Here is a 13,332-nt window from a genome sequence, read left to right as displayed (position 1 = left end):
ATGGGAAAAGCAGTCTCTGCAAGTTATCTTCCAAGTTGCATTTCATATTGACGAGGAACTAATTTGCTCTTCCTTCACAAGTATTTGTTAAAAATCTTAGAATGTCCCTACAACAGCTCTGTGTAGATTTGCATTACTTGTATTGAAGAGATTCAAGTAGGCAGCTCTCTGGTGACTTTTCCAGAGCTACTGGTGACGACAGATAAACTCTGCCCTTGCTAATGCCTTCCAAAACCCTGGATGAATATGTCCTGTTAAAGAAAAAAAAACAGGCAATTTTATGTTTGCACACTCTTATCTAAAGTTTCGGAAAAGTAAGACCTTGCTGTATGAGTATGATGCCAGTGACATCAGGAGCATGACAAGACATTGATAACAATTGGAATCGTTAATTCAGTTAGTTACTTACAGATGATTGATTGTGTGATGTCAGTGCCACGGAGTTCAGCATTTTCATTATGCGTAATGGTAGTCATTCTCATATTTTTAATTTTTTCATTCAGAAGCCATAATCAAATACTCGAGAGCCAACAGAAATGGCAGCTACACTGTTCCCTTTCAGATCAGATGAATATCCACAGTCCAAAAGACTAAGTAAGTTGAAAGTGTTGTAAAACCTTAACAGGTTCTGAGCAGAGAGAAACAGATTTAACTTATTGAGTCGAATATGAGTTTTTCCCAATAGGGTAATATCAGGCTTAATATTCTAACTCTGTTTCTCTCTCTAGATACTGGCTCATCTGCAGTGTTTTGCCACTGTTTTCTGTTTATATTACAGATTTGCATTTTCCCCAGTATTCCCTAGCACAGTAATTCATTGGGGGGAGCAGGGTGGGAGTTGCATGGTGTATCATTGGTTAGCACGACTGTCTCACAGTAGCAGGGGCCTGTTTTGCTTCCATACTCAAGACTATTTGTATTGAGTTTTCACATTCTCCCCTGTCTGCAAGTGTTTCCTGCAGGTGCGCCAGATTCCTCCCACAGTCTAAAGACTTTCAGTGGATTGACCATGCTAAATTGCCCATCGAACACAATTTTGAATAAATGCAAACACACAGGTACCACAGACCTGTGGGGAAGAGAATTCTAACTCAAACGGTCCTGAGAGAATTTGTCTTTATCCCTGTTCCTACCGAGGTTAGAGAGTCATTGTATCTTTTTCTAGCCCCACTCTTCCATAGGTCATGACAAATTATCAGTGTAACCAAGTGTGTGATATGGCAAATGATATCAGTCTCAGACTGTGTTAGGTACAGTGTTAGGAACATGTCAGACATGTTTCTTCAATTTGTAAAAATAATTAATCTAAAACAAAAGCAAAGTTACTCAAAAAATGATGGAGAGATAAATGGCATATAGTTTGGACATTGACGATATGTGTATCATTCTTTATTTTCCTATAAATCTGAAACACACACATACGTCAGAAAGTAAACAGAAGAAAAAATACAAACTCTGCAGAATATTAGTTTGGAAGACTTTTGTCCAGATAATAGTTAATTTCATGGCAAAAGGAAAATTGAAGTGGTCTTAAATGTTATTCTGCCTCACAGGTGCTGATGGCAATAGGGTTTCTTCCTGGAATATTTGGACTTGGCTGAATTCCCTTCTCTGCTGGCAGTGGGGAGATTCCAATAAATCCTTAAAAAGAACCCTCCATCAGTGGGAATGATGCCTGATAGATTTTCTGCTCTCTGTTAAAAAGGCATATGGCGTGTTAGGTTTCATTTGTCGAGCGATTAAGTTTGGGAGCCGCAATGTCATGTTGCAACTATACAAAACGCTGGTGCAACCACATTTGGAATACTTTGTACAGTTCTGGTCCCCATATTACAGGAAGGATGTGGAATCATTGGAAAAGGTGCAGAGGAGATTTATCAGGATGTTGCCTGGTCTGGAGGGAAGGTCTTATGTTGTTAGGCTGAGAGGGGGTTTGATAGAGGCATACGATATGATCAGAGGATTAGATAGAGTAGACAGTGAAAGTCTTTTTCCTAGGATGAAGATGTCAGCTTGTACTAGGGGGCATAATTACACTTTTAGGGGTGATAGATTTAAGAAACATGTCAGATGCAGGTTCTTTACGCAGAGAGTGGTAAGGGCATGGAATGCCCTACCTGCTAATGTAGTCAGCTCAGCCACATTAGGGAAATTTAAATCCTTAGATAAGCACATGGGTGATTTTGGGATAGTGTAGGGGGACGAGCTGACAATAGTTCACAAGTCGGAACAACATTGAGGGCCGAAGGGCCTGTTATGCGCTTTATTGTTCCATGTTCTATGTTCTATATGTTATTGTCGAGATGAACAAGTAAAGTGATGGATCAATGGCTGTGGCTGTTCAGACAAGTTACATTTTCTTCCTCTCTGAGCTGAAACATATAATAATGTTACCTGAACACCAAATTGAACCATGTAATGACTGGTTAAACATTCCGCTGATTGCATACTCCATCCCTGTTACCTGCTCCATTTAGGAGTGATTTGTAATTTATCTTTTGAAAGCATTTTATATGTGGTTTCATAATTATTGTACAATGAATGCATGTCTTCAAAGTACTGTGCTAAAATGAATATATTGTTTTATTAAATTAAATCCTTAGTTTTATTCTCTCATTCTTTAGCTACGCCCAGTACACTCTCCTCAGGGCCTTTTATGGTTCAATGTGAACATCTCGTATTCTCAGGCCTGAAGTGCCCTGACCTTGTAAAGGCCTTGAGGGGCATGAATATGATTATTTTCCAAGGTCGGAGGAGTCCAAACCAGCGGGCATAGATTTAAGGTGAGGGGGCAAGATTAAAAAGATACCTGAAGGGGTAACTTTTTTACACAGAGGGTAGTGTGTGTACGGAATAAGATGGCAACGCAAGTGATGGAGGTTGGCACAATTACAGCATTTAAGAGGCAATGGATGGGTATGTGAATAAGAACCATTTAGAGGATTATGGGTCTAATGCTGGCAAAGAGTACTACATCAGATTGGAATATCTGGTTGGTGCAGATAAGCTGGACTGAAGGGTCTGTTTCGGTGCTGTATGACACTATGATTCCATCAGGCCTTCATTCTAGCAAAGAGTAAAGTGAAACATCAGTGAAAAGCTTCTAAAACCATTACGTATTTTTCTTTCAGTTTAGGAGTTCATTACTAGACACAATACATTAGATGTAGTCTCAGCATTGTCGTGTTCAAATGCAGTAATACATCCTAATGATTATACCCAATAGACTTTACGTAAAACAGCAAGATTCGATACCCTTTTCCAATTATTGGCTGAATCTGATGACTAGGTTTATGTGGCTCATGTACTGGAATGCACTAATCCTTCTGTACCAATGAGTTCTGCAATTTTCTCCCCATTTAAGTATGTTACTGTTATTTTCTCTGTTCAACACAACACTGACTTCAATTAACCTACATTATACTGTTTTCTGCCAAGGTTTTGATCACTAACCTCCCCTGTCTGTATCCCATTGCAGAGTCTCCATGTCCAGTTAAATGAATCTCTTGGTGAATGGGCTAACTGAGGTCCAAGCCAATCAGTCCTCTCATCCATGTCATTGGCATAGATTCTAAATACTTGATAATCTCACACTGATCCCAAGGAACTCTACACAGTTACAACTTTACAACCTGACCATCCCGAATAGTTATTCCCTGATAGTTAACTGGGTTTCCCCTGTTGTTGGGTAGCAGGCTAGAAAGGTTGGATGGCCTCATCCTACACTGTGTAATGTACTTAGTGAGCTGAATGACTTCAATCTATTCATGTGCAAATCCTTAGAGGGCAGAATGGTCTCCCCCTGTCTCATTATAACGATGCTGACTGGCTGAATGGGATCTTTCTTTACCTCTGTAACATTACAGAGTGCTTGAGAGAACAACACATGGTTCGGAGCAGCAGCTGGCCATTCAGCCCCTTGAGCCTACTGCACCATTCAGAATGTGTATTGTTGATGTGATTGTAACTAAACATCACTTTCATGTCTGTTCCCAATAAACATGGAGTCTCCAGTTCATCAGAGTTCTATGGAACTCAACCTTGAGCGTTTTCTGTAACCCAGTCTTCACTGCTCCCTAGGGATGAGAACACCACAGATTACACAACCCTAAAGAGAAGGGAGTATCCCTATCTAAGTCTGAAATGGAAAGGTCCTTATTCTCAAAATGTGTCCCCCTCAAACCAATCACCACTCTTTTGATATATAAGGAGTCGACAATTAGAAACAGATATCGACCACTCAGCCCCTCAAACCTGTCCGCATTCCCATTAACTCTCCTAAACCAAATACTTATCAAATTCAGTTTCCACTGACCTCACGGAAAGTCAATTCCAGGAAAGATCATATAAGCAATGAACACTGGAACAGAATAAGGCCATTCAGCCCATCGTTTCTGCCATGATATTTGACCATGGCTAAAATATTTCTGAACCCCATTCTCCTGCCTTCCCCGACGAACCAATGATAGCTTATTCATTTAAAAATGTATATGTCTCTGTGTTAAAGATCGTGTGTGCCTGTATATGGGGTTATGTTTGTGTGGAAATGTCCATATCTACCTGCGTATCTCTGCGAGCATGTGTTATGTGTGTTAGTGTCAGTATCTCGGTTTGTGTGTACCTTTGTCTGCATCTCTGTGCAAATTTGTTTTTGAAATAAATATATTGAACTTGGAATCAAAATCTTCCTCCTCCTCCTCTCTCTCCGTCTGTCCCTGTTGTTCATGGAGTTCATAGAATCGCTACAGTGTGGAAACAGGCCCTTCTACCCAACAGGTCCACACTGACCCTTCGAAGAGTAACCCAAAGAGACCTGTTCAAATGTTATGCTATGCTTACCCATGAATAATGCCCCTAACCTACACATCCCTCAGCACTATTGACAATTTAGCATGTCAAATTCACCTAACATCCACGAAGTTGGACTGTGGGTGGAAGCAGAAGAATCCGGTGTAAACCCACGCAGACACAGTGAGAATGTGAAACTCCACACAGACAGTCGCCTGAGGGTGGACACGAGCCCGGGTGCCTGGTGCTGGGAGGCAGCAGTGCTCGCCTCGGAGTTTTGAGATTGGATTCATACAATACCTCCCTCTGCTGGACTACCCACACCACTGCATCAGTGGCACAGTTTTTAACTCTGAGAAGATAATAAATCCTTTGTTGTGAATCTGTCAAATTGCATGACCGTTTGATTTTTCAAATAACATCTTTGGAATCACAGAGCAGTTTTGTCTGATACTAAGCGATGTTGTTCCTGCGTCATTACCACCACTACTGGGCCTTTTTCAGGACTTCTCAATACTTTCTCACGTACCTTTTAAGCATTGCAAGTCACAGAACGAGAAATAAATTAATCTAATCTCCTGATAAAATGGTTCACTCAGAGGTGAGCATTTTCATTCTGAAAGGCCGAAGTATATTTACAACCCTCCACCTACCAGCATTGTGTGTGTGTGTGTGTGTGTGTGTGTGTTTTATGTGTGTGTGTGTGTTGATGGTGCTGTAAGTTTGGATGGTGCTGTGAGCTGCTGCCCTATCTCCCTCCCAGATTGAATACGCGAAGTTTATCACCCTCTGTCATTGACACTGCAGTAGGTTGGGGAGGCCAGCTGAGGGAGAGATTGTATCCTTTTAAACACCACAGAGACTGTCAGACCTGCACTCACGTATAGATACTCACAGAGGGAAATACAGGCACACAGGTACGGAGTGTTGGGGGAATAGATGGATATCGGACACTCCACCACCCGGCTTGGCCCTTTCTGTCCTATTCCAAGCTGTTTATCCTGGAATAGGAGACGGGGAAGGATGGAGTGAGGGTGGGATTGGGTGACCGTGCTGAAAGCGATGGAGTAGGTGTGGGGGGTGAGGTGTGCAGGTGGGAGATGGTGGTGTGTCCAGAGGGAGTCAGTCAACAGTGTTTTATCCATGCAGTGCTATTAGTGAGGGAGATATAGTAGAGGGGAAAGAGAGAGGGATGGTGCTACATGCAGCAGTGAGAGTGTGGAGCATGAACCCTGATCGGGGTTTGGTGCTATAACAGATATACAGTGAGTGTGAGGGAGCAGGCAGTATAAGGTGAGCTTTATCCTGACAGAGAGGGGAAGGTTATTGATGCTTGTCCTGTATTACTGGACATTCCTTCAGACCACTGCACTGAGCTCAGACCATGCTCGGTGGGTCTGGTGGTGTGGCCCGCACTGGGAAGAGAATGGTCCTTGTCTGTACTAGCCCATCCACCAGGACCTCTGTGCCCCTGTCGACAAACCGTGGTGTAATTGCCACTTATCTGCCATGCTCAGGTAACCTGTGCAGGGCAGCTCCTAACAGAGAATGCTCAATCGTGTGTCCATTGGCCTTTTAAAGATGGCACCAGTGCCAGGGATCACAGAACATCCAGGGATATACGGGCGATGCTGAGTACCTACAGCCATGATAGGTGGGAGAATCAGGCTGGCATTGAATGAGAGGGATGCTATGGGGTGAGGTGGGTAGATGATTAGTTGAGTTAGATAAGATAGCACCAGGAAACTAGCTCAGCCTCGTGCAGAACATTCCTCTGTCACACTCAATGAAAATGTCACTGAGAAAAATTATTATTAGATTCAACCCAATGGGTCGAAGACTCTGCTGACCCCAATCCCAGTTACAAAGCTGCAGCAGCTTGACCAATGCTCTCCATCACAGAGAAGGAGCTAAACGTCACCTTACCCTTGGGACATAAGGCAGTGGGGAGTGGGTGGTTGAGGTATAAGTGGCAGAGCACTTTATAGCAAGTCATCATAATTCTATTAGTTTTAAAATAGAGATGGAAAAGGATGAACCACGTCTAAAACTTAAAGTTCTAAATTGTTGAAAACCAATTTTGATGATTTAACCAATAATTTTCCAAATTCGATTGGGACAGATATTCTCAGAAAATGGGTCAGTTGGGAAGGAGGAAAGCTTCAGAAATGAGATGTCAGGAATACAGAGACTTTATGGCACTATTAGGGTGGTGCGTGTAAGGAATGGTGTAGCATTGTAAAAATTGAGGCTCTGGTCACGAATAAACGGGAAGCATATGTCAGGTATAGACAGCAGGAATTGAGGAGTTTTTCTTAATTCATTCACAGGATGAAGGTGTCCCAGGCTAGACAAGCATCTATTACCCATCCCTAATTGCCCAGAGGGCAGTTAGCAGTCAACCACATTGCTGTGAGTCTGGAGTCACTTGTAGGCCAGACCAGGTAAGAATGGCAGTTTGTTTCCTTAAAAGGTGTCAGTGAACCAGATGGACTTTTCCGACAATCGGAATGGTCATTATTAGCCTCTTAATTCTTGATTTAAAGTGAATCACTAGAAGAGTCTGAAGGCAACAAGAGTATAGTTAATAGGGAAATTCGGAGCATAAAAAGGGGACATGTGATAGCTTTGGCAAACAGAGTTAAGGAGAATTCAAAGGAATTCTACAAATACGTCAAGGACAAAGGAGTAACTGTGGAGAGAATAGGACATCCTTAAAGATCAGCAAGGCTGCCCATGTGCAGAGCCACAGGAAATGGGGGAGGTACTGAACGAATATTTTTTATCAGTATTTACTGTGCAGGAGGATATGGAAGTTAGAGAACTTGGGAAAATAGTAGTGACATCTTGGAAAGTGTCTGTATTACAGAGGAGTTGCTGGAGGTCTTAAAACATGCAAAAGAAGGAAAATGTCCTGGCTTTTATTGATGTACGCTAGAACTCTGAGAAGCTAGGGAAGTGATTGCTGGGCCCCTTGCTATTATTAATAGCCACAGGTATAGTGCCGGAAGACTGAAGGTTGGCTAACGTGGTGCCATTACTTAAAATATTTAAGAAGGTTAATAAGGAAAAGATAGTGAGCCTGACGTCAGTGGTGGGTAAATTGTTGAAGAGGATTATGAGTCATTAGATTTTCACACATTTTGAAAGGTAACGATTGATTAAGAATAGTAAACATGGCTTTGTGCAAGCAATATTGTGTCTCACTGACTTGACTGGGATTTCTTTGAAGAAGCGACTAAAAAGATTAATTGAGATGTAGTGGTGTATATTGTCGATATGGACGTCAGTAAGGCGTTGAATAACATTGTGCATGGTCATCTGTTTAACAAGGTTGGTTCATATGAAAATCATTTGGATACAAAATTAGCTCAAAGGTCAGAGACAGAGGATTGCCATATCTGTTTGTGTCTTAGGCTGGACAAGCACACACTCTCACTCTCCCCGTTACATACACTGATACACATTCTCCCTCTCTGCACTCACACACACTCGCACTACCCCCTCTCACATTTCACACACGTACTCCACTCTGTCACACACACATGCACACACAGCCACTCTCTCTCCCTCCCAAACTCACACCCACACTCCACCTCACTCTGTCTCACATACACACAATGTCTCTCTCTCTCCTCTTCACACAGACACTCCCCTCACACATATGCACACGCACACACACGAATGCACATATAAACCTGTGGGTTGAATTTGCATTTTCCCATTTGTATTTGCAGATGCATTTTATTTTTTTCCAAAACATACAATTTGTAGACATTCAGTCAATGTGTTATTTTACAAATCGTACTTTGTAAATGAAACCAGTCTAACTCCAGGTCAAGACACAGACAGAGTCCAAACAACGCCTCATGCTTAGAATACATTGTCTGACCGCACGTGTTACTTCAGTTATATCGATAATACCTGAAGGTATCTCCAGGAAGTGACTTGAAATAAATTCTGCAATTTGCATATTAACCAATCAAACTCGCACCTCCATTCCAACTGATTAAGTATTTAAGAGCCATCTTAGGTGTGTATAATTCATGAGTTGTACAGCCCTTTGATCTTTTCCTTATAACTTCTGTGTTAGGTCTTCCTCTCCCTCTTACACCTGATGAAATAGCAGCGCAAGGAAACCTTGTGGTTACAAATAAACCCATTGGACTCTAACCTGGTGTCGCTTGATTTTCGACCTTGTCCAATCCAGTCCAAAAGCAGTGGCTCCATATCATGGCTTTTACTCGTTAGCTAATCCTCTCTCCTAGCAAGTAAATTGTTTCTAATCCCATGTGTTCTTGTCTTGTATATTAACCTTTTTCAAGACACGTTACGCACTAATGTCTGGAAGCCCAGATATAATACATCTATAGGACCCCCATTATCCACTTTGCTTGTTACGCTTCTTTAAAAGAAGTTACTCAAATCATTAAAACATGATTTATCCTTCATAAAACTATGTTGAATATGCTGGATTGTGGCTTGACTTTTGAAATCTCCTGTTATTAATTCCTTCATAACGCATCCTAACAATTTGTCTTCAATCCCAATAATTTTCTCAACACTTTTCATTTCCGAGTGAAGCTGGTTATTTGAAGTCCTTCCCTTTCTATAACGGTTATGTTCCCTTTCATAATTCCTGTGTAACAGGCACAAGGCTGTAAAAGATCTGCTCGAATTGCTGTGTAAGAGGCATGAGTGGCTGATTGGATTCACTCTGTTCCTGCTTTACACACTCGCTGGGCTGAATGTCCTCCTGGTGTTCATACATTATCGTCTCAATGGACTTGCATGTCCTGCTCCTGTTCCTGACCAAGCCGTTCAATATCTCAATGTCCTCCTCCTGTCGCTTAATGAGAGTTTTGGGGACCTATGGAATCTCCCTTCTCAAATGTCACTTTTCAAGGGCTGAACTATGGAGGCAAGTTTTGTTGCCCACGCTGGGTAGCTCAATGGTTAGCACTGCTGCCTCACTGTACCAGCGATCCTAATTCAATTTCAGTCTCCAGGTTCCTCCCACAGTCCCAAGATGTGCAGGAGAGGTGGATTGGACAAGCTAAATTACCGATAATGTCCGGGATGTGGAGGCTAGGCGAATCAGTCGTGGAAAACGGCAGGTTATAAAGACCAAGTGGGGTCGGTGGTGGGGATTGGATGAGTTAGTCTTCGGAGAATCAGTGTGTTGTCGATGGGTCAAACGTCCTGCTTCCACACTGGAGAGATTCGATGATTAACACCTTTGTTGCAGAATTCCGTTGAGGGAACAATCTTTGAGTTCATTACAACTTCCTTTCCACAGTGAGGAGATTAAAGCTGTGTGCACTACTTCGGATGTGATCTCACTAAGATCCTGAACAGCTGCAGCAGCATTTTACCAGCCTCCTGTAAGGTTCCCATCCAGGTTACAGCAGTCCCAGCTCTCTGGGGAATACGCAACATTGCTGAAAGATCATTGTCCTTCTCTACTACACCAGCATAACGGGGGATCTGGAGAAAATCTAACAATGCCGCTTGAGAAGAACGGGTAAGATGTGGTGAGATAATATCCATGTTGAGATATGCCTCGCCAAACATCTCGTCTGAATCTGCCATTAACCTCGCAAGAGCCCACGTCACTCAGATTCCACAGAATCTGGTAAAGTGGATCTTAGAACCAGCAAGGAGAAGCAAACATTCATGAGAGTTATGTATCGAAGTGAAAGCTGCAATACAATTGTTGGTTATGTTTTAAAACAGGAAATAAGACATACAGGGTTTGTGGGTACTGCAGTAACAATGGGCAGCTTCAAGTTAAATCTAACCAGTGAATGTTAATGTTGGGAAAATGGATTTCATGAGCGTGTATGAGACGGGTGGCTTTAGTAGTATGTTGAGCACCGAGCTGTTGATCAGGCAATTTTGGAATTGGTGTTGTGTGATCAGAAGAGCAAATCGAATGCTTTGCTCTTGAGGATCATTGGGGAATAGTGATTTTAATATATTGAATTTTACATGACGTCTGAATACAAGCAGTTTTTTAAAATATTACGGGTATATACCGAAGTTGTGCAGGACATTAAGTTACGAGAGTAAAGTTGGCTTTAGAGAATTTGGAAAATACATTAAACTGACTTAATGAAAGACAGGCAATATATGTTATTTACTGTAAGGTCTGTTATATACATATATCCCTCCAAGGCCTAAATCGCAAAAGTCAAAGGTGACTCAACGATGGTGTACAAAACAAGTTAAAAATTACATTAGATCGAAGAAAGTGCTTTAGAAAAGGGTCATATATTGTGCATTCATTGAAATTTTGGACGAAACAAAAAAGGACTGATAAACTGATAAGTAAAGTATAAAGAGAACAGGAATACAAACTAACCAGAAGCAAAAAAAAACTGATGAAAAACTGCCATGAATATTTGAAAGGAAAATAAAAGCAAGGTCAAATATGGAAGAGTGAATGTGTGGACAGGATAATTTATTGTGGAGAACAGAAACAATGACAGGGGAAAACTAACCAGTTACTTTATGTCTGTCTTCACGGAGGAAGGGCCAGAAAATCTCCCAGAAATACCAAGTGACCATGGGACTTGTGTAACTGAAGACTAAAATCATTCATATCAGTGACCAGGTAGCATTTGAAAATATAATTGTATTGACAAGTCTGACAGACCAAAAGTACTTCATATCAGAGTTTCAGAGATAGCTGAAATGGACATAATAATTGCATTGGGAATCACTGTATTTTTCCGTATTCAGGTGGAAAGTTATAAATGCATTCCAAGGATTTACAAAGGGAAGAAGATGGAGAATGGTGAACTACAGACAAGTTAATTTATTGCTCACAGTGGGGAATCTGTTTGAATTTATTGTAAAGAATGTGATATTGGACACTTGGAAAGTTATAGCAAACGTCTAGAGAATTATGCTAGATTTCTGAAAGGGAAGGTAACATTTACAAAAATTTTGCTTGAAGATGTCGCTTGTCGATATAAACAATGGAGAACCAGTGGATATGGTATAGTTGGATATCAGGAGGATTTTTAAAGAATTCATACGGTACGTTAGACCTAAAACAATAAAGCAAATTGTATTGGTAAGAACATATGCAAATGGAGGAAGGTAAAGTTAAGTTTCCCTTTGTTTGAAGGGAATCAGATTATAGGCAATGAAGAGCTCTGTGCTCTCTCTCTTTCCACGGATGATGTCTAACCCGCTGTGATTTCTAGCATTGGTTCAGTACAGATCCCAGCTTCTGTAGTAATTCGCTCCGAGTAGAAGTGAAGTTCTGCACCAGTGACACATCATGTTGGTGAGACTGTACCTGGAGTATTGTGTACAGTTTTGATTTTCTGATCTACGTAAAACATACTGATCACATATACTGAATGTACATTCTCTAGATTAACCCCTTGGATGGCAAGATTGTCCGATGATAGAACTCCGCCTGTATTCTGTAGATTTGCAGAGACTGAGAGGTGATCGAAATGAAGCTTTACAAAATTCACACAGAGAGGAATGAAGAACATAGGGGCATTGAAAAGTGCGAGCAGGATTAGTGAGCACCCTAAGATATTCCACAAGGACTTCAAGTAGGACAGAACAACCAGGGAATAATTAGAGCCCATTAGAAACCAAGAGGATAATCAGTGTATGAAACTGGAGAACATTGATAGATTGTGACATAAGAGATTCACATCTGTTTTATGCAGGAGAAGGAGGAGGCATGGTTCAAGAAGATCGACTGGGAAACTCGTGAGCAGATTGATTTGAAATGCGAGCAAGGATAGCTAGTTTTGGCTGGTATTCAATTGGACAAGTCCACAGGTCTGGCTGTGTTGTATCACAAACTGCTGTCGGAGCAAGTCCCTGACCCGAATGTTTTAGTAAATTCTGGTCACAGGGCTGGGGCCAGAGGAACGCAGAACATCTTTTACAGGAACGGTTGGTGCAGGTCGACAAGGGAACTATAGATCAGTGAGTATCAGAACAGTGCCAGTGAAACTATTGGGGAAAATAGGGTGGGAGAAAATGGATCTTCATTTCGAGAGGGATAGTCTTCAGAGGGGAGTCATGCCGAACGAATTTTATTGATCTTTTTTCAAGAAGGTTGATAATATGTTTTTGTTTTCAGCAAGGCCTTTGACAAAGCCCTACATGGGAGACTGATAAAGAGAGTAAAATCTCATGGTATCAAGGGTAATTGGTAAGTGACATTCACAATGTCTTTATGGCAGGACAAAGAGAGTGATTCTGGAAACTGTATGAATCGACATCAGTGTCCAGTGGTATAGTATATGGGTCAATGGTGTTACCCTTATTATTTGTGATACTTATAAATAATGTAGAAATAAAAGTGGAGGGCGTGGGCAAGTGTGGTACGTGAGTTTGCATTTATCACAAAGATTGCACGGGTGGTTGGCAGTGACGGCTAGGTCTTATGTTACAGAAAAATACAGATGGAATGGCCAGATAAGCAGATCAACGGCAGATGGAATGTTACCCATATAAATATGAGGTGGTGCAATTTGTAAGAATAGAACCATACAGGGGAGTACT

At 41.5% G+C, this 13,332-nt stretch overlaps 1 long non-coding RNA gene across 2 annotated transcripts; it reads left to right on the top strand.

The window, feature by feature from the left end:
* Nucleotides 1-220: 220 nt before the first annotated feature.
* On the top strand, nucleotides 221-12,979 carry LOC148137938 (uncharacterized). 2 transcript variants are annotated; one of them, XR_015754197.1, is made up of 3 exons: nucleotides 221-594; nucleotides 7,119-7,232; nucleotides 12,908-12,979. It is a non-coding gene; the product is annotated as an uncharacterized LOC148137938 (long non-coding RNA). The 2 variants fall into 2 exon arrangements; XR_015754196.1 differs by lacking the exon at nucleotides 221-594 and adding an exon at nucleotides 2,640-2,783.
* Nucleotides 12,980-13,332: the final 353 nt, after the last annotated feature.

Source organism: Chiloscyllium plagiosum, unplaced genomic scaffold, assembly GCF_037043375.1.
Source record: "Chiloscyllium plagiosum isolate Xiang-an unplaced genomic scaffold, Cpla_swu_hap1 HiC_scaffold_42, whole genome shotgun sequence".
Classification (NCBI taxonomy): Eukaryota; Metazoa; Chordata; class Chondrichthyes; order Orectolobiformes; family Hemiscylliidae; genus Chiloscyllium; species Chiloscyllium plagiosum.
Note: the sequence above shows the minus strand (reverse complement) of the source record. Positions and strands in the feature narration are given on the sequence as shown.